The sequence below is a fragment of the Ascidia mentula genome, chromosome 2 (assembly GCF_947561715.1).
Source record: "Ascidia mentula chromosome 2, kaAscMent1.1, whole genome shotgun sequence".
NCBI classification, from domain to species: Eukaryota; Metazoa; Chordata; class Ascidiacea; order Phlebobranchia; family Ascidiidae; genus Ascidia; species Ascidia mentula.
This window is the reverse complement of record NC_138567.1, coordinates 6,054,835-6,075,665: the sequence shown is the minus strand read 5'-3', so window position 1 is coordinate 6,075,665 and position 20,831 is coordinate 6,054,835. Positions and strand designations below refer to the sequence as shown.

At 36.8% G+C, this 20,831-nt stretch overlaps 1 pseudogene; it reads right to left on the bottom strand.

Moving 5' to 3' along the window:
* Nucleotides 1-8,791: 8,791 nt before the first annotated feature.
* Nucleotides 8,792-15,643, bottom strand: LOC145889980 (receptor-type tyrosine-protein phosphatase epsilon-like; annotated as a pseudogene).
* Nucleotides 15,644-20,831: the final 5,188 nt, after the last annotated feature.

Genomic DNA, 20,831 nt, shown 5'->3' with positions numbered 1-20,831 from the left:
TCAACAAAATCAGTATTTTATTCCGCACCAAAACGTGCTGTTTGAAATATTGACGTTGGTTACTGCAGCAAATCACAACACTAAGCACAGGATTATAATGCTTTGAAAAATTATAGAACATGCACAAGCACTGAAAACAAAGCTTTGGAATGTGGAATGTTATTTCCAAACGATGATCTTTTGCTGTAACGTAACTCGGTAGGACGGTGATAAGTCGCGTACTGGAATTAAATTAGGCCTTTCGAAGTTTCGGCTCTTTAAACTCGTTCAGGAAGAGTTGGAAAACATTTTCGGAATGTTTTCAAGGATTTGGAAGGACGAAAATCTTGCAGCTGAGCATTAAAAAATACTGACACATCCTTTCTTTGTTCCCTGTCCAAATAAACACCCCAAGAAAAACACACCTCACCGTAATTTTTTTTATTATACAGCCAGAAAATGATCAACTTGGATACATGGAGATTGAAATCACAAATTTTATTACAAACAAAATGACTATGAAATCCTAGGCCAAACTGCAGGAAAAAACCATTACTAACCAAAATGTAATCATTTTAAAAAATATTTCCAAACTTAATTGTCTTTTTGTATTTTTTTTACCATGTTCTCGATTGTGAAGTATAAGATTCAGATAATGTATATTCATCCTGTAAAGAAAGCTGTTACGTCACTTCATACTTTCGTACACGTGATTTGGTTGATGAGAGGAAGGTGGGACGTTGACATACGTAATCTGGTCAGTTGTTTGATGCTCTGTCAAGTACGATTAACATCCACATAGTTTAACGGTTGTTAAAAAAACCCTCGCTACTAACTGTTTGATGAAAGGTAGCCTTCATCTTCCGTTACTCGCTGATGTGATACATTGGCAAGGTCTGCTGTTTTTGGACAGCATGATTGATTTGTTGGTTGTTCCGAAGTGGTTAGTTTGGATATGTCGTATCTGTTTTTGAATCCATCAAAACGTTTACAAGTTCGTGGACAAATGTTTTTATTAAAACCAAACAACCAACGTGGCGTTGTTTGATGTACCAAAACTTCTAATTAGGAAATAGGACGTACACATCGCACCAGGAAGGGAAATGAAACATGTCATGCAATTCTAATTACCCTTTATATCGGTGGTAAAATGTGTAATCAGTCGCATTCACCTTCGTTTATAGAACAATAGACCAAATACTAGGATGGCTGTGAGAACAAGCAGAGCCGAAATCACTCCAATTAGTAAACCGGGAATATAGTTTTCGACATTGCTACTGTTGGACTCGATAATACCCGATGTTGTAACCTCCAGGAATGTCGTGATGTTTTCTTGCACGCAACCTGAAATCAACGCTGACACCTATCGACAAAAAAGCGACTGACATTTATATGCTTAGACATGTTTTTAAATTTAGGTGAGACAAGAGAGACTTACCTTTTTTTGTCTCTATTAGGGACGATAATGTTATTTGACGTTTTAGATATCGAAAAATACCAACCCGAAAAGTGTAGTTTGTTGAGTAGTTAAGGTGTGTTAATTGAACTGATGCGTTTTCGTATGGCACGTAAACAGAGTACATTAACTCGAATGAATTGATTTCAACCTGAAATAATATGGGTATAGGAAATCATTGAGAAAACGTGTTAGTTAAGAATTACCTTGGCAGAAAGGTTATGATTCCTGACAAGCGATGTCAATCCATTCCAGCTAATAACAACTACAGAAGGACTGCCTGCAACTTTCGTCACTGATGCAACAACTGCAAAGTGTTGATGTTAAAGGAATTGCCATATTTGTTGGGTTTGTTGAATTTTTTTTATAATCACACGATGACTCCACGCTGTATAGCTTATCGGGATGGTACATCATTTTGGTATACACTAAAATCTTCTGTTACACACTAACATTTCAATTGACAGGCGTAGTAAGCTGGTTGTCCAACACAATCAACACTCGATTTCTCCCAACCATCTCCATAATGGAGCGCCCCTTGCTGGCAGGATGTAGCGTTGGGAACAGAATAGTTTGCAGGAGATCCGTCGCTCCAAAACCAACCACCAAGTTGGGAATTGTAACGAGCCCCGATCATAACATTGATGTCTTTGAATTATAAATTAAGCTTTATCGTGATTTTTCAAACGAGTTAAAATGTTACCCGGGATAAATGTGGATTTACTGAAAACAACGAACGTTCTGTATGAGCTGTTGACACTTCTTATCATTTGATATACCATGATTTCACTTTCATATAAATATATTTGCTTAAATCCTGCTTGTTGTTTTTCCGATGCAAACAAAGAAAAGTGCATCCGCCAACCTAAAAACAATGCACCAAAAGTAACGTTTTACAACCACGTGTACAAACAACATGCTTTACATTGGAACGTGACGTTAGTGAAGTAGATGTAACATATACTCACCATTCCACATAGGAGTGTTTTGCTCGCAATTCTTGCCAACACTAACTCCCCATTTTCTTCTTGGCCACGTAGGTGCTTCGCAGAAAAAAACTTCGATTGGACTCATTGCTGTTTTCCTAAAGAACACAAACTATTACATGGACGGAATTTTACGGATACTTTTCCTCTCCACGAAGAACTAACGAAGTTGTTGATCATTAAATGTGTAAAAATATTCCCTACATTGTTATTGTTTTGACATTTACCTTGTAGATAAATCCAGGTACCAGAGAACTGGAGGTACAAGCTGTTTCGCACTTTTCCAGTAACTAACCTCGTTCGGAGTTTTTTGAAATCTAAACCTTTCCCCGTCCACAAAGTCGTAGAAAGTCCAAACTCGTGTTAAACCTTATACATTTACACTGTTAGTTTGTACAAATGTATTGATACGGCTTCCATTTAAATAGGCTCTCACAGCGTACCTGATGTATATTTATCTGTCATTAACCGAATTAACGACTCGTTGATATTTTGGTCATCGGCCATGATTAGATTTCCACCAAGCAACGAACATTTCTCTTGTGCAGTGTTCGCATCAACGAGTTCATCGGACAAAGTTAATAGAGTGTCATTTAATGCCGTTGAAGTGAGACCACAATCTAAAAAAGTTATTTATATTCTATGACAATTTTTCACAGTTAGGAGATGATTTCAAATATTATTTCTGTTGTTCGTTTCGATAAAGGCTTACCAGCTGTAGCCTTTGGCACAAATGTTATTCCAAAAAGTAACAGAGCAAATGCAAATTTACAAAACATCTTGGCTCACAATGTTACATTACATTCTGTAAAACATAAAATTACGTTAGTGTAATGTCTCTTTTATATATTACGTTTCATATATTACATTACATATATTACATGCTTGCTGATGTAATATATGAATTTTATTGTTTGGTATCATAAAATAAGCAACAACTTCACTCCTAGTTGCATAACGTTGCATGCCTGCTAACCTTTTGTCTCTTCCAAACAAAACGTTGCATGCCTGCTAACCTACAGCTCTTCCAAACAAAACATAACAATGCCTTGCTCGAGGAGTTTTCGCTGGTTTTGCTTCCCGCCTAACACTACGCATAGCTTACGCTGCAAGTGTCGCAAGCACTATACTTTAACTTTACTTCCTTACACTATAGAAGATACCGCGCTACGCAGGTCAGCCGCCTCCGCAACCGGGAAATCACGCTTGCGTCATCGCCTATGAAAAACACTCATTAACCATTTGTCAATGCTAGAAAACTTCCCTTCCCAATACACAAAGGTTAAATGCCTCAAAACCTTTTGCTATGTACAGCAGCGTATAGTTGAATGGGTGTCATTTTGCCTTGTTAAAAAAACGTAAAATATAAAAGGTAAAAAAGAGTATTGTGAAACCGCAGGGCCATCTTTCATTTTTGTAATCGGGTCTCGCATTTCCTGGAACCTGCCCTGTTTACGGCAAACCCAAAAAACTTTCGTGACCGGGTCAAAATACTGTGATGGCAAAAGATTAACGAGGCTATGAATTTTCAGGTCCAACATTAAGTTCATTTAACGTATCTTTTGCTTTCGTTCCATTTTGTCAAAACGTTGTGGATTTCGAAGGCATATTGACCTTGCAAAGCCTGTTTGTGAATGAGGACCAACCTTTCCCTTTTCTATCAGACCAGTGAGCATCACAATTATTGTTGAGTTTTCTTGCCAAACCATCAGCCAGAAATCATTGATCGTCTCCTGCTTAGGGCCTTGGGTTGCGATGAACTTCTTCTCGTTGCTGTAACGCGGTATATAAGCAGCGTTGATGTAATGTATATTACAAACATACCCGCGTCTGATGCGGTTTCTCCACCGTGTGCCCAATTCTCTTACCTTTTCATGCAAGGTTGGTAACTCAATGTTTTGCCTTGGCACAGTAGATTTGCAAGATCGAAGTTGTTGTTTTTTATCACTGGCCCTTTCTATACTGTTGTTGTTTTTTGGACGTTTTTAAAATCATATATATGGTGTTTACTGCAAGGAACTCAAGATGTCCAGTATTCAACTATTGGCCACACAAACGTATTCGCATCCTTGTATAAACTCCAACGGAATATAGAAGGCTGTGAAAGTTACAGCCCGGCTACAGCATGTGAAAAGGTAAAAACAAACAGTTGGATCCAGAGCGACCTTAGTCGAATCGTCATGCTTTTTAATAATTAGCCTCTTCTCTGTCCAATGACAACATTGGATCATACTGGTTTAAACACATTATATATTATTTACTGCTCATTGTAAATGCCCGTAACCTCATTTTTTTGCACTGCTTAGAATTTCGTATACGGTTAAATGACAGGTGTAAAATGCTCTCAAAAGTTCTGTTTCAGGAATAAAAATTGTGTATCCCGGAACGAAAAATGTGTTACAGAATTATTTTTGTCATCTAGAAAGGATTTATATTAGGAAAACAACATTAGTTTATGAGCAAAACAAGATTTTGTTCGTCTCTTTATCGACATCCAGTGTTCAGTTCTGCCCATGTCGAAATTCAAAACCTATTTTGTTTTTCGAAAAAATCAATAACTTAACACACGTCACTAGCAATCGACAATTTAAATACAGCAGTATTGAAGTTGAGTTTTACTGCAACGAACGCTATGTGAATAAAATTATGCCACAAATTGCACGCAATGCAAAATAACGACAAAAATGTTTTGCATCTTTGGCAACCATAAATGATATAAAAACAATTGAAGAAAAGTAATGACGTCACTGCACACTTTCGTAAACGTTGTTTGTTTCATAGGGCGAAGGTGAAACATTGGTATAAGTAACCAAGCCCTCTGTTGGATATTCTGGTATCGTTTGAATTTCTGCCAACCAAAACATCCGCATTATTACGCTAACTCAAATATAAAGCATAGTATACAAATATCAAGGTGTATATATGCGACTATATTGATTCCTAACTTTTATTTGCTTACAGCACCCCTATGGAATTTATGAAGATATTGCGGCACTCAATGGCGTCAAACCAATCGACTACCGCCACTTATGAAGCAATAAGCCTTCATGTCTGATTGTTGATGGAGGTTAATATCATTATAAACACTAAACAATGGTATCGTGATATAGAATTACACAACCGATAAACCGTATGGTGAGAAATTACCATTGTGAAAATAAAGAAAAATCCCTTGGCACCCCTGAAGGTTAAAATATAACCTCAGAGCGACACGGCACCCTGATTGGGAATCATGTAATGTGCTACTAACTAGTAACTACAGTGTAGTGTGGATGAGGTAACAGAGGTGTATATTCTACTGACTGATTGGTGCTTCGGGTCCTCTCTCGTTCGTGATTGTGCGATGTGAATGATTGGCAGAATTATTCTGTGGATCGTCGAATTCACAAGGCTGTGTTAATTGGTCAGAAGCCGCTGATTCGGAGTTGTGGCACCTGGTTGTATATATATCACGTTATGACATCACGCAGGCAAAGGGTGTTTCGTTGCCACTCGTAACCATCCAAAATACACATCTATGTTTCTATGCTTAAACAACGCTTTCTGCTGTAGGAATGGTTTGTGTAGCATAGCGTACCTTCGCTTATAGAACACAACACACACAAGGGCAGCTGTAAGCACCAGAAAAAAACCTGGAATCACTCCAATTAGAATAATGATAGTAAGGTTTTTGTGGCAATTAGCAATGTCGGAGAAAGATATGCCTGCAAAAGAAAAAGTTTATTCACTCAACAAAAGTTCAGCTAGAGAAACTCAACAATTACCCTGCGTAAAACAACGTGTTGGGGGAATACCCGAAGATGTAACTGTCAAAACTGTGGTGACATTTTCTTGAACGCAACCGGAAATTAGCGCGGACACCTATAGAGATCGCACGGTTATGATAAATCCTTTTTCAGTAAAAGGTCATTTTTGCTTTTGCATTTATGCACTGCAGGCTACTAACCCGGAAAGTGTAGTTGCTAAAGTGGTCCAGGTTTGTTATTTGAGCTGATGCGTTTTCGTACGGAATGTAAACAGAGTTCATCAACTCCAATACAGTGATTTCTACCTAAAATGATAGAAGTCTTAGCATTGGAAATAAATAATGGAAAATAAAGAAGTGCAAATAAGAGTTACCTCAGCAGAAAGGTTATAACTGGTAATGAAGGATCCCAATCCATTCCAGCTGATAACAACACCGGAGGAATTGCTGGAAAAATTCGAAACTGAGGCAACAACTGCGAAGTGTGCAATTCAATTGAACAGTGTTTCATGTTTGTGAGGTATTTTAATCTTACATTTAAATTGACAGGCGTAGTAAGCTGGTTGTTCCACGCAATCAACACTCGATTTCTCCCAACCATCTCCATAATGGAGCGCCCCCTGCTGACAGGATGTAACGTTGGGAACAGAATAGTTTGCAGGAGATCCGTTGCTCCAAAACCAACCACCAAGTTGGGAATTGTAACGAGCCCCGATCATAACATTGATGTCTGAAAAAACACACGCTTAATCTCTAATTCCATTTTTTTAAGTAAATAAACCTTACCTGGGGTAAATGTAGAATCATAGAAAGTAACAAACGTTCTGTATGAACTATTAACGTTTCTGATGATGTTGTATCCGTTGATTTTACTGCTGTATATAAAAATTTGCTTGAATCCGGCTTTTTGTTTTTCTGATGCAAACAGAGAGAATCGCAATCGCCATCCTGAAGAAATGTACAAAAGTATCATTACTTCATAACTTATGCTGAAATGAACCACATATTGAGATATTTTACCATTCCACTCTGGAGTGTATTCTACGCAATTCTTGCCGACACTGATCCCCCATTTCTTTCTTGGCCAATAAGGTGCTTCGCAGAAAAAAACTTCATTGGGAGTCCTTGCTGTTTTGCTAAAGAAAACAGCTAATACACTGACGACACTTTTTTAAATCAACTACAAAGGATAACCAACTAGGTAATTATATCTCCAATATATTTAATGAGCGAAAATTTTTTCTCAGAATTGAGCTTGCTGTATTTACCTTGTAGATAAATCGAGGTACCAAAGAACTCCAAGTTGTTTCGCACTTTTCCAGTAACTAACCTCGTCCGGAGTTGTTTGAAATCTAAACCTCCACAAAATCGTAGAAAGTCCAAACTCGTGTTAAACCTTTTGACAATTAACTGTTAGGTGATGATGTTTCGTCTAAGGTCATTCGCAGAGCGTACCGGTTGTATATTTATTTGTCATTAATTCAACTAACAACTCGTTGATGTTTTGGTCATTGGTCATGGCAAGATTTCCACCAAGCAACGAACATTTCTCTTGTGCAGTGTTCGCATCAACAAGATCATCGGACAAAGTTAATATGACGTCATTGTATTTGTAAGGAAAAGTTATGCAAATGTCAAACCCCTGTTTCTGCCTGCATTATGCCATGCATTGGGCTGGTGTGACTCATTCGCCAATTTAACCGTCAGCGACAGGGTTACAGACGGTCATCTGCGAAAGTAAAACACGAACAAAATTTTTTGACTTCTACAAACTATTTGAGTATGTCTTGTTTTTGGCTACTGCATGCTGTTTCTCACAGGGCTGTACAACAGCCCACAGCTTTGAAGTGCTTACTTACATTTTAGTTTGAAAAATAATTTTGGCAAAAGGCGACAATACTTGTATTTTTCTTCATTGTTGTATGACTGTGGTTGCAAACTGTTCTACCTGCATTTACGTAGGATCTTTACAGTCGAAAGTGCTTGGCTGTGAGATCGACTGGGCTGTGGGAGCATACAGACGTGTTGTGCAAATAATAAACTACACAAGGAAGACTAAAACACACTATTTGTTAAACTGAGATTATATTTTCATTAGTTCATAGCCACTCCAACGTTTCTATAGTTAATAGCAGGGACCTGCAAGACGAGAGGTAAAAGAGGAAGTAACGGAAAAAAATGTTTGAATGAACCACTTCTCCTGTTTCCTGCTAAAATTATGATCTAACTCTGAATTCATAAGTTTTGAACGACTGTAACTATAAGTTGGTACGTGTGATAAAGATAATTTTAAAGGACCTCGATATTTTTTAATGTAGAAGCAGATTTAACGCCAAAAATCATTTGGACATCCCTTTTTACAAAAGATTTGTTTGGTTTCAGGACATTTAATTTCTGATACTTCTTTAAAGGGAAGCGGAACAAAGAACTACAGTTTCTACATAATTTTACATGAAGATAAACAAAACAACAGTTATAAAAGCACATTTTAAATTACCGTGTGAACAAAACAAATCAAAATTGCGTATAATCACATAATATAAATAAAAAAACGGAACATTACATCGAAAATGATTGATTAGTAATGATGTAAAAGATATCAATGTTTCGACAACTGAAAGTCCGTCATTTGCAGTTGGAGTATGTGCTGAAATCATCCAAGTATTTCAAAACTACAGAGTAGCAATACTTGTAGAGCACCTTAAAATAAAAGTCATGCAATATAGTTTAACAGCGGTATATGAGGAAGTAGTTAAAACGTAATTACTTTGTCATCCAGCATGTTTGGTCTCATGTCTCGTAAATCTTTCACAGTTCGGAAAACATCCACCCTTTGCTGAGTCTTAAGGCGTTCAAGTATTCTTGTCAGAGCAATAAAAGTACCAGTCCTCGTTCTGCCATTGCTGCAACAATATCAAATGTAATAGTGTGTAAAGCTTTGTTTACTGTACTCTGAAAACTTAGTGCAGCACCATCAAATTTCTATACGAAAACATATCATACTTAAATGACTACACCGCAAATTTAAAAAGAAAAAAAAGTTTTGCGTTATGGCTAATAGCGCAGTCAGCGTGACATTTTGGCGAGGTTGGAATGTTTTTCTAAAACTTTGAAAGGGGATATGGGTCTTTCCCTCTGGCTACGTTAATGGTTACAGGCTTTTCTTAATTCTTTTTGGCTGCATATTCTATTGATTTATTCGTAAATATTTAGGTATTTGTTTACCTGCACATGACCAACACACAACGACAGTTCCTATCTCTCTTCATCCCTTGCATGGCTTCAATCACTTCAACAAACTCCACTTCCTTTGGTGGTTTCTTAACTTCACTCCATCCCTTTACTTGTACGAATGTCATCAGAGTGTCAGTCTGAACGCAAGGGGTAAAAACCTTTAGGTGTTTGAAACTATATTTTGCAATGATATTCACTTCAAATTTTGACATGACTTTTGAACATTAAAAAAGTGGCATTTTGCAAATGCATTTTACCAAACTTCCTTCATCATTGAACACAATCTACGTTTTAGTTTGTTTTTGTCAAACTTACGAAAGATTGTGATGAAGATGTAATCACAATTGTGGCTAATTTATATGAGTGACTTTCCGAAAGTTCTTCCACAGTAAGAGTAACGTCGCCATATCGTAAAGGTTTATCTTGAGAAACCTAGAAAATGTACAAATTTTGTCATTAAATCCCCAAATGTTATTTGTTGTGCACCGGTTGTACCTTCACTACCTTGTTCAAATCCACAAACATACGCGTGCCATTTTGTACAGCCATTTTCCAAAATAACTCCATCTGGTCATTTGGTGGGGTTTGGGCAGCAATGAAACACTCAGAAGCGTCCATTTCCTGGCAAATAGACCATGTATATTTGTATTTTTTATATTTATCGCCAATATTTGTCAAAAACAACAATTTATATTATTACATGTATGAACGATGCATTGAAACTCCTTAGTCCGTCAATATCTTTATCCCAAATTCCGAGGGCAGTGTTTTTGTCTATATTTGTGTGTAAGAATAATGGTAGTCAATTGTAGAAAAACAGAGGCATAAAATAAACGTAATCATACAAGTGGTTAACTTCGGGTTTCCTACAAGCCACTCCTCTCCGTATCGCCAATCGGACAAGATTTTGTACTCAGATTCTTGAATTCTTGTTCTGCAAACGGACAAAAAGGCTCTTAAAAATACGATTCACCTACCTTAAAAGTTACATGCACTAAAAGTGCAATAAATTAACGACTTAATTGTTGAACGTTTTTTTATTGGGTTCTTACATTTCATCAGATGTCATTGACTGAAGTTCAATTACATCTCTGTCTGTTTCCATCTGTAGACCCTCTCGTTCCACTAACAACTTATACAGGAATATGTATTGTTTCTGTAGATCGAAAGCAAAATATTTATCACAACTTAAGTTTAATCACACATTGGTTATGTACCAAGTTTTGGATCATATCTGTTCTGTTTGCCCTCATCCGTAGTACAGTCTGCGGGACGTCGACAGTTCCTTTGTCGTCCAACTCATCGAATAAAATATCCATGGCAATATAAGTTCCAGACCGACCAACACCAGCGCTAAAACAAAACAAGTGTCGTTAAAATCACGTTCGCTGCTGCAATAGCTTGACCAAATATTTCGTGGAAGCCAATATCCTCTACACACACAAGAAAATGGAAAAAAATGATTTTTGTACTGTATATGTAAATAGAATTTTAGTCTCATCATCATGCTTACTGATCATTGTAAAAACTAACATTAATTCTCCACGTTCTGTACCTGCAATGTACAATAATTGGAGCTGAAGTTTTGTGTAAATCTTCCACCATCTTACGTAGGTAGATCATGTTTGTTGTAGTGACAGGAACTCCATGGTCTGGCCAGGTTGTGTATTGGAGTTGGGTAACGATACGTTTTTCCTGAAACAAGTCCATATGTATATGAAACCCACAATTAATCCACATGTGCCGTACCTCTCCTTGGCATAAAATAAATTTTCGCATGTATATTCCACCTAAGAGAACTTCTTGGTCTGTTTGAATTCCATAATCAGCCGTTACTTCCACATGTGATCCCACACTTGGCCAATATTGTTCGCACTTTGCCTGTAAACACGTATTTATAGTAGGTTAAGGAAAGGAATCAGCAGGACAAACCGATTTAGTATATGGATCGTTTGTTAGTATTGAAAATTTTTGATATTTGTTTGTTTTCCTTTTCTTACTTTCTTTGTCCATTCGTTTGTTTGTCGGGCAAACTCAGTCGGTCTAGAGTGATATTGTTGACAATTAAGTTTGTTAAGTTGATAATAAAGGTGTTTTGGAATGTATTTTCATCATCATAGATACTGGTTTTACATTTTTCTTGTTTAAGTTCTTTCCGAAATCGTGGTTTAATGGTTTGTCCCGGTGTCCAAGCCAATATACAGTGATGTGCTGTTATTTTTACGTCGATACCCAGTTGGTGGAACAACATGTGATACTGTCGTTGTTTTTGAAACCCGTGCCCACGACAAGAGCCAGCGCTTCATTTATTACTACACGTCTATGCATGGCATGAGATGGATATGATTTGTAAGTCGATTTTAGTGTCGACGAACTAGTTTATGTACACAAATGTCCGGCAAAACCAATATCTTATTGCACTTATTTTTTGCAGGTGTTTGTGGCAAGAATTTATTATTTCGTTGTACTGATGGCAACCTACAAATATTCTGCTGGCAATATCCCCGATTAGCAATTCCCTATTCCAAGCTGTGCACTTGTCTGTGCATATTTAGCTTTCTCTCCATATCTAGTTCAACGCACACCTGACGAAAGGACCAACCTTTCCCTTTTCTATCAGACCAGTGAGCATCACAATTATTGTTGATTTTTCTTGCCAAACCATCAGCCAGAAATCATTGATCGTTTCCAGCTTAGGACCTTGAGTAGCGATGAACTTCTTCTCGTTGCTGTAACCCGGTATATAAGCCGCGTTGATGTAATCGTTGTCTTTCTTTTTTACCAGTATTACTCAGGCATGGTCGTCTGACAAAAAAGTGTGTAGCAAACTGGAAATACTTGCTGTTTTGAGTCATTTTTGTCACTTACACGGGTAAATATTTTTGTATCTGTTTCGCGTAGCGTTTTCGGAAAGTTGTGAAACCGCATAAGGTTGTTGACTCTCTTTGCTTTGTTTGTGAAGTACCTGCACGAAAGGACATATTTTGATTTTACATTAACCCATGTAGAATTAACTGCCTTGGCCATCCAGCTACTGTCCAAACAAACTTATTCTATTCGTTAACTATAGAGCTGTGGAATGAAGCCAATGAAAGGCCGAATCAGTGAAACCCACGCATTACACAGTTTCCTGTGCGAATGGAGAAGGCTGTATGAAGTAAAGTAACATTTAGGCCATTAAAGTTCCAAGACAATCTAGGTATATCATTTGATGGAGACGTTGGGTTCTCCTTTGTATATTTTCCAATTGTGCTATCGCTTAAACAACAGATTTTAGAAACTGTAACCCACCCTAAGCTCTTCGTTAAACAAATGAAAATCCGCTGCAATGTTGGTCTCGTAAACTTTGAATAGTTTTTTCTGATGGTTGTTTTTGGAGGTGTCTGCGTCAACCGACAAATTTTGACAAACTCCATTTGACTGAACTGCATCTAAGCCACAAGGTTAGGTGTTTAAATTGTACTTTAACTATATTTGCTTTTATTTAATATTTGTGTGCCTGCAATGCGGCATTGTTAAAAGCTGCACCATCAATCATATTCATAACTACAATAAAATAAAGTGTATTTCTGAAAAGGTCAAGGCCGTTAATATCAACTTAATATAATAAGTAAAAGACCAACATTACCTTCATTCCCACCAACTGCCGTTGGAGGTGTAAATTCTTTGGCTTCAGGTTTGCTTTGGTTTGATTTTCTGCAAACATAATAGAGGCTTGCAACGGGGTTTCCATAATATTAAATGTCCTTTTCGGTGAACCGAACAATGGTAATAAAAACGTGTCAAATAATTACATTTAAAGCACCAATACTGCAAATGCTTATGATGCATAACGATGACAAGTTTCTTTCATACTTATAACCTTACCTTCGTTTACACCATAATCCGATGCAGATTGCTGCCACAACCGTAATAATCACCAAAATTACTCAAAGTATCAGGACTGTGTTGTTATTGTTGTAGTTGCCAGCGTTGTTATTTCCTGTTTGGCACAGATAACAATCAATCAACACATTAAATCACCTCAGCATTTAGTTACCGTGCTGAAAGCAGCTTTTTGGGGGAATCCCTGAAGTCGACACCTCCAGAGATGTAGAGACATTTGTATTTGGGCAACCAGAAAGAAACGCTAATATCTATAAATGATATCGTTCAATGACTTTTGTGATAATTTCAAAGATGTTTGTAATTCTGCTACAAAAATCTGTCTCAGTTTCACCATATTGTTCTTCTTTTACCTACATAGAATATAAGAAAAATTACTAACTTTTATACTGTAGTTCGTTGACATGTTTAAGTTTTCAATCTGAACCGATCGACTCGCATGAGGCAAGATAAAAGTTTGTTGTGATTCAACCAAGCTGACCTTCACCTGGAAAAAGAGACGAAAAAGAAATTCCGAATGCAGATTTATATCAAAATCTTTTAGCAAAAAAACTCGTTACATAGATCACACTTTCGCAAACCCCGTTTTGCCGGTTACTTCACTGTCACGAACCAAGTTACCTGAGCCGAAAGATTTTGATTCTCAATAAATTGATACAGTCCAGTCCATCTTATAGCAACAATGGATGAGTTGCATGGATATTTTTCCACAGTAGCAATAACTGCAACCAGAGGTGCAATGAATTAAAACAATATAAACTGTCGATACATAGATGTAACATTACGTCAACATTTGAGACAAACTTGAAAAAAACTCAACAAAATATTTTCAAATATCACTAACATTACTTGCTTTTCCATAGTAGCATTGCCGTGATACTTACATTTAAATTGACAGGCGTAGTAAGCTGGTTGTCCAACACAATCAACACTCGATTTCTCCCAACCATCTCCATAATGGAGCGCCCCCTGCTGGCAGGATGTAACATTGGAAACAGAATAGTTTGCAGGAGATCCGTTGCTCCAAAACCAACCCCTAAGTTGGGAATTGTAACGAGCTCCAATAATAACATTGATATCTTGAAACGAAGATAACAATATTGTTATTTCTCATGAATGTTCACGATTTTAACGCTGCTTATTTCAACCTGGAGTAAATGTGGGTTGTCGAGACTGATTAAAGGTTCCGTAGGGATGGTTAACATTTCGTAGCATGCTGGAATAGATATGGTTTTTGTAAACGTATATTTCTTTGTATCCCGGTTTAAGTGTTTTTGAAGAAAACAAGGAAAATTGTGAATTCCATCCTGTAATTAAAAAATGTTAACGTGGTGTTAAGTTTGTGCAAGGTAATGAAACAAATGTTTCTTCTGTTACAACTTTATGCGGCTAGCTGGTAAGTTAATTTTCTTGAAAGAAACGTTTAACATAATGTTCTGGCTATTTGGAAACTACAGCAAAATGTGTACCACTCCCGTTGCACTCTTTGCCAACTGTCACTCTCCATTTTGTTCTATTCGCATTAATTGCATCGCAGAAAAATATTTCTTCCTCATTTCTATCATGGCTTCTAAATAACAAAGTTATCGCAGATCTTAAGACAGCGATGAGCTTTTAGTGCTTGTGCTTTATTTTTTTAAGTTGTTTTTACAGTCACTAAAAATGCTTTACAGCGAAATATATTTGTCTCACATGAAAGATTTTAACCCAGAAAACATATTTTCCATAAGGATGGAAATCGTTACAACTATGGGTTGGGAATGGGGAATAATTCCCGAAATCGGTTATCAGGAACCTTCAGGTAGGTTCAGATTTTACCAAACGTTGTCATATAATACTAGCTACCTTTACATTACCTTGTGAAGAAATTGACGTACCAAAGTACACCAAGTTGTTTTGCACTTATCCAGAAACTGACGTTAGTTGAATAGTTTTGAAATCTAAATGTATCCCCGCCCTCAAAATCATAGAAAATCCAAATTCGTGTCAAACCTAAAATGTCGTTATTGACAAGTTGTTAGGTTACGATGTACAGAATTTGCACACCTTTGGTATATTGTTGGGTCATTAATTGAATTAATGACTCATTGATATATAGGTCGTCGGTCATGGTTAGGTTTCCACCAAGCAACGAACATTTCTCTTGTGCAGTGTTTGCATCAACAAGGTCATCGGACAAGGTTAATATGGTGTCATTGAATGCTGTTGATATGAGGCCGCAATCTAAACACAGATAAACGCAATGTCTTGTTGGTCCTTTTGAGTAACATTTAATGTCTTTAAAGGCTTACCGTTTGTTGCCATTGACACTTCCACATTTTGTATAATGAGCAGAACAGACACAAACTTGGTGAACATTGTGTATTGGAAACAATTGCATCTACATTTGGTATTTCATAATTTACTTATTTCACATAAAACTTGCATTCGTTTTTACTATCGTTTATGAAACATATCCTATCACACGAATTTGTACGTCGTACTGTATAAGAGGTGTGAAAACAACTATTTCTGACAGTAAAATAATAGATTTGATACAATGACATCTTTATGCACCTCAAATCATCTAAATTTTTCCTTTAATGCTTTATATATCCAAACTGAGAGCGTTTTTGCCTTTGTTATGAGTAACTAATGTTGACTGATACTTTAAAACTAACAAGAGTGTTTCAAAGTTTTTCCCTTACTGCTTAGCTACTAGCTCCATGCAAGACTTTCTTATCTAAATGTTTCTTTAGTTGTGCTTACTGGTCGGGAAATCGCGGTTCCGTTTATGCGTGCGCAAAAATAATATAGCCTACCAGCAACTGGCTGCATCAACATCTTCTGAAATGGCGCCAGGTTTTGATAACAACGATACGTTTGTATGTACAGACCACCTCGGTATACAAGTTAATCCCAACAAAATATACAACGTTCATTACATTGAAAAAACTAATTTAGAAAATAAAACAACGAAACGGAGCGAAGGTTTGTCGTCGAAATATGTAGTAGGCTTGTTTCACAAGGTTTGCTTAACATTACAACTTAAGCATTGCGTTGTGATTTGATGCAGCGACTCACGTGAATATTTTATAACCCACGCTTTGGGATGAACACTCGTTTTACGTAGGTTGCTGCATCAAATCACAACACTATGCGCTGCATGATAATAATTTGAAAGGAAAGGAATTGTTATCATTGACTTCGAAACATGGAAATCTTACAGTTAAGCTTCAAAAACACAGACTCATCTTTTCTCTGTACCCTATACGAATAAACACCACGAGCCAAACACACCTGACAGTGAAGACATTATATTATACCACCCGGAAATAATCATCTTGGGTACATGAGGTTTCAATCTACTTTATGCGCAACACAAGGACATTGAAGAAATCCTACGTCAAATTGCAAAGAATGGAAAAGCACATTACAAACGAAAAAGTAAAACACATTGAAAATATTACTATTAGCGGTTGGAAATTAATATCACATCGGAAACGAGATCGAATCGCGTGAGAAAACAAGTAATCGTTTCTGTGCTCTTTGATATGACAGGCGTTGAAGAAATGCGCATTCCTATGTAACAAAGAGATTCTGAACGATAATGACCTAATCTGGCTGTTTTTGTGAACAATGTTTTCATATCTTGAATTCCATGTTTGGACGTAGTTACGTAACACAAACTAAAATTGGTCACAAAAATTCATCCTGTAAAGAAAGCTGTTACGTCACTTCATACTTTCGTAAACGTGATTTGGTTGATGAGAGGAAGGTTGGACGTTGGCATACGTAATCTGGCCAGTTGTTTGATGCTCTATCAATTATTGTATACGATTAGACAGCTGCAGTTATTAAAATAAAAAGTTACCTACCATTTGGTGAAAGGTAGCCTTCTACTTTTGATGCTTGGTTATGTGATATATTGTTATGGATAGATTTTTCTGAAGCGCCAGATTGATTTGTTGTTTGTTGAAAATTGGTTGGTTTGGACATTTCGTATCTGGTTGTATTTAAATCAGATTTAATATTTTAATAAAACTAGACCAACCAAACTACACGCTTCAGGTTGTTGACTGCACTAAATGCTCTACTTATGACATAAATGACACTTGTTATTTAGTTGTAAGTTGATTACCTATTTACAATACGCATTACATCGTAAGTTAATGTATTTATATCGTAGGTAAAATGTGCACTCAGTCGCATTCACCTTCGTTTATAGAACAATATACCAAATACTAGGATGGCTGCGAGAACAAGCAGAGCCGAAATCACTCCAATTATCAAACCGATAATGTAGTTTTCGATATTGTTAGTGTTGGACGTGGCAAATCCTGATGAAGTTGTTACTGCAAGAAATATTAATTCTTAATTAACTAACTCTAAAAATTTATTGTTATTTTACTGCTCTGGTTGACGTGAGTCGTTGGGGGAATGCCCGATGTTGTTACCGACACGAATGTCGTGACGTTTTCTTGCACGCAACCTAAAACCAACGCTGACACCTATTGACAATAAAGGGACGGAAATTTATATGCTTAGACATGATTAAAATTGTTGATAAAACATGAGAAAATTTGCTTTCGTTTGTCTCTTATTAGACTGTAGTACTACATGCCATTAAATACCAACCCGAAGAGTGTAGTTTGTTGAGTAGTTCAGGTTTGTTAATTGAATTGATGCGTTTTCGTAAGGCACGTAAACAGAATGCCTTAATTCCAATACAGTGATTTCTACCTAAAATGTATCAAGTCTCGGCAATGTAAATTACTGGAGAATCATGTCTGGCAAAGTTACGTTACCTTAGCTGAAAGGTTATGATTCCTAACAAGCGATGTCAATCCAATCCAGCTTATTGCAACAAGAGGGGAATTACCTGCAACTTTCATCACTGATGCAACAACTGCAAAGTATGTAAATCAAACAGACTTTACATAGGTTGAGGATTTCAAAATTGCTATATGCTCTTGTGAACTGGGGAGATGTGCTTTTTCCAAGCAATACATTAACCAATATTTCACATTTGTTAGGAACGCATTATTTAGCTTTTAGCTTGTTTGTGCAACAAAATAACACCCTTAAATTCAAAAAGTTTCACAAAGCAACAAGAGTCGGAGCGAGAACCGAAAAATCAAGTTCCTGGTAAAGTTGGAACCCACGACGATGGACTAAACAGCTTCACAGTCCAGGTATTGCAGCTTCGATGGGTCAGCTAGTTTTCTCGAGAAGTCGAATCAAGATCTGAAAAATTTTGGGCTGCGAAGCCTGTAAACTGATCTCTATACTTAAGCTGTGATCTACAAGTGAGGAGATGCGCAGTGGGGCGATCCTGCCAATCATGCCATTGCATAAAACATTACTGCGTTATTTTATGTTTAGTTAATTGCGGGTGATACATCACTTTGCTACATATTAAATCGTTTTAAACACAAAATTTACAACATTGTTTCACACACATTGTTACATACTAACATTTAAATTGACAGGCGTAGTAAGCTGGTTGTCCAACACAATCAACACTCGATTTCTCCCAACCATCGCCATAATGGAGCGCCCCCTGCTGGCAGGATGTAACGTTGGAAACAGAATAGTTTGCAGGAGATCCATTGCTCCAAAACCAACCACCAACTAGGGAATTGTAACGAGCTCCAATAATAACATTAATATCTTAAAACGAAGATAACAAGATTGTTATTTCTAATGAATCTTCACGATTTTAACGATACTTATCTCAACCTGGAGTAAATGTGGATTGTCGAGACTGATTAAAGGTTCCGTAGGGATGGTTAACAATTCGTAGCATGCTAGAATAAATGTTGTTTCTGTATACGTATATTTCTTTGTATCCCGGTTGAAGTGTTTTTGAAGCAAACAGTGAAAATTGTAAATACCATCCTGTAATCAGATGTTAATGTGGTGTTAAGTTTGTTTAAGATAATGAAAAAAATATTTCTTATGTTACAACTTTATGCGGCTAGCTGGTAAGTCGGTTTTCTTGAAAGAAAAATTTAACATAATGCTTTGGCTATTTGCAAACAACAGAAAAATGTGTACCAGCCCCGTTACAATCTTTGCCAACTGTCACTCTCCATTTTCTTCCTTTCCCACTAAATGCGTGGCAGAAATATATTTCTTCCTCATTTCTATCATGGCTTCTAAATAACAAAGTTATCGCAGTTCTTAAGACAGCGATGAGCATTTAGTGTTTGTGCTTTATTTTTTTACGTTGTTTTTACAGTCACTAAAAAAGCTTTATGGCGAAATATATTTGTCTCACATGAAAGATTTTAACCCAGAAAACATATTTTCCATAAGGGTGGAATTCGTTACAGCTGTGGGTCGCGAATGGGGAATAATTTCCGGAATCGGTTATCAGGTACCTTCAGGTAGGTTCAAACGTTGTCAAAAATTACTAGCTGCCTTTACATTACCTTGTGAAGAAATCGACGTACCAGAGAACACCAAGTTGTTTTGCACTTTTCCAGTAACTGACATTAGTTGAATAGTTTTGAAATCTAAATGTTTGCCCACCCTCAAAATCATAGAAAATCCAAAGTCGTGTTAAACCTAAAATGTCTTTATTGACAAGTTGTTAGGTTACGATGTACAGAATTCGCACAGGACCTTTGGTATATTGTTTGGTCAATATTTGAATTAATAACTCGTTGATATGTAGGTCTTTGGTCATGGCAAGATTTCCACCAAGCAACGAACATTTCTCTTGTGCAGTGTTCGCATCAACAAGATCATAGGACAAAGTTAATATGGTGTCATTTAATGATTTTGATACGAGGCCGCAATCTAAACACAGATAAACGCAATGTCTTGTTGGTCCTTATGATGAACTTTTGATGTCTTAAAAAGGCTTACCGTTTGTTGCCAATGAAACTTCCACATTTTGTATAATGAGCAGAACTGACACAAACTTGGTGAACATTGTGTGTTGGAAACAATTGCATCTACACTTGGTATTTCATAATTTACTTTTTTGACATAAAACTTGCATTCGTTCTTACTAGCGTTTATGAAACATATCGCATGAGACGAATTTGTGAAAACAACTATTTCTGACAGTAAAATAATAGATTTGATACAATGTCATCTTTATGCAACTCAATTCATCTAACTGTTTTATTTTAAACGTTATATATCCAAACTGAGGGTATTTCTGGCTTTGTTATGAGTAACTAATATTGACTGATATTTTAAAACTAACACGAGTGTTTCAAAGTTATTTCCTTACTGCTTACCTACTAGCTTAAGGCAAGACTTTCTTATCTAAAGGTTTCTTTAGTTGCGTTTACTGGTCGGGCAATCACAGTCCCGTTTACGCGTGCGCAAAAATAATATAGCCTACCAGCAACTGGCTGTATCAACAACTTCTGAAATGGCGCTGGGTTTTGATAACAACTATACGTTTGTATGTACAGACCACCTCGGTATACAAGTTAATCCCAACAAAATATACAACGTTCATTGTCTGAAAAAAAAACTAATTTAGAAAATGAAACAACGAAACGGAGCGAAGTTTTGGCGTCGAAATGTGCAGTAGGCTTATTTC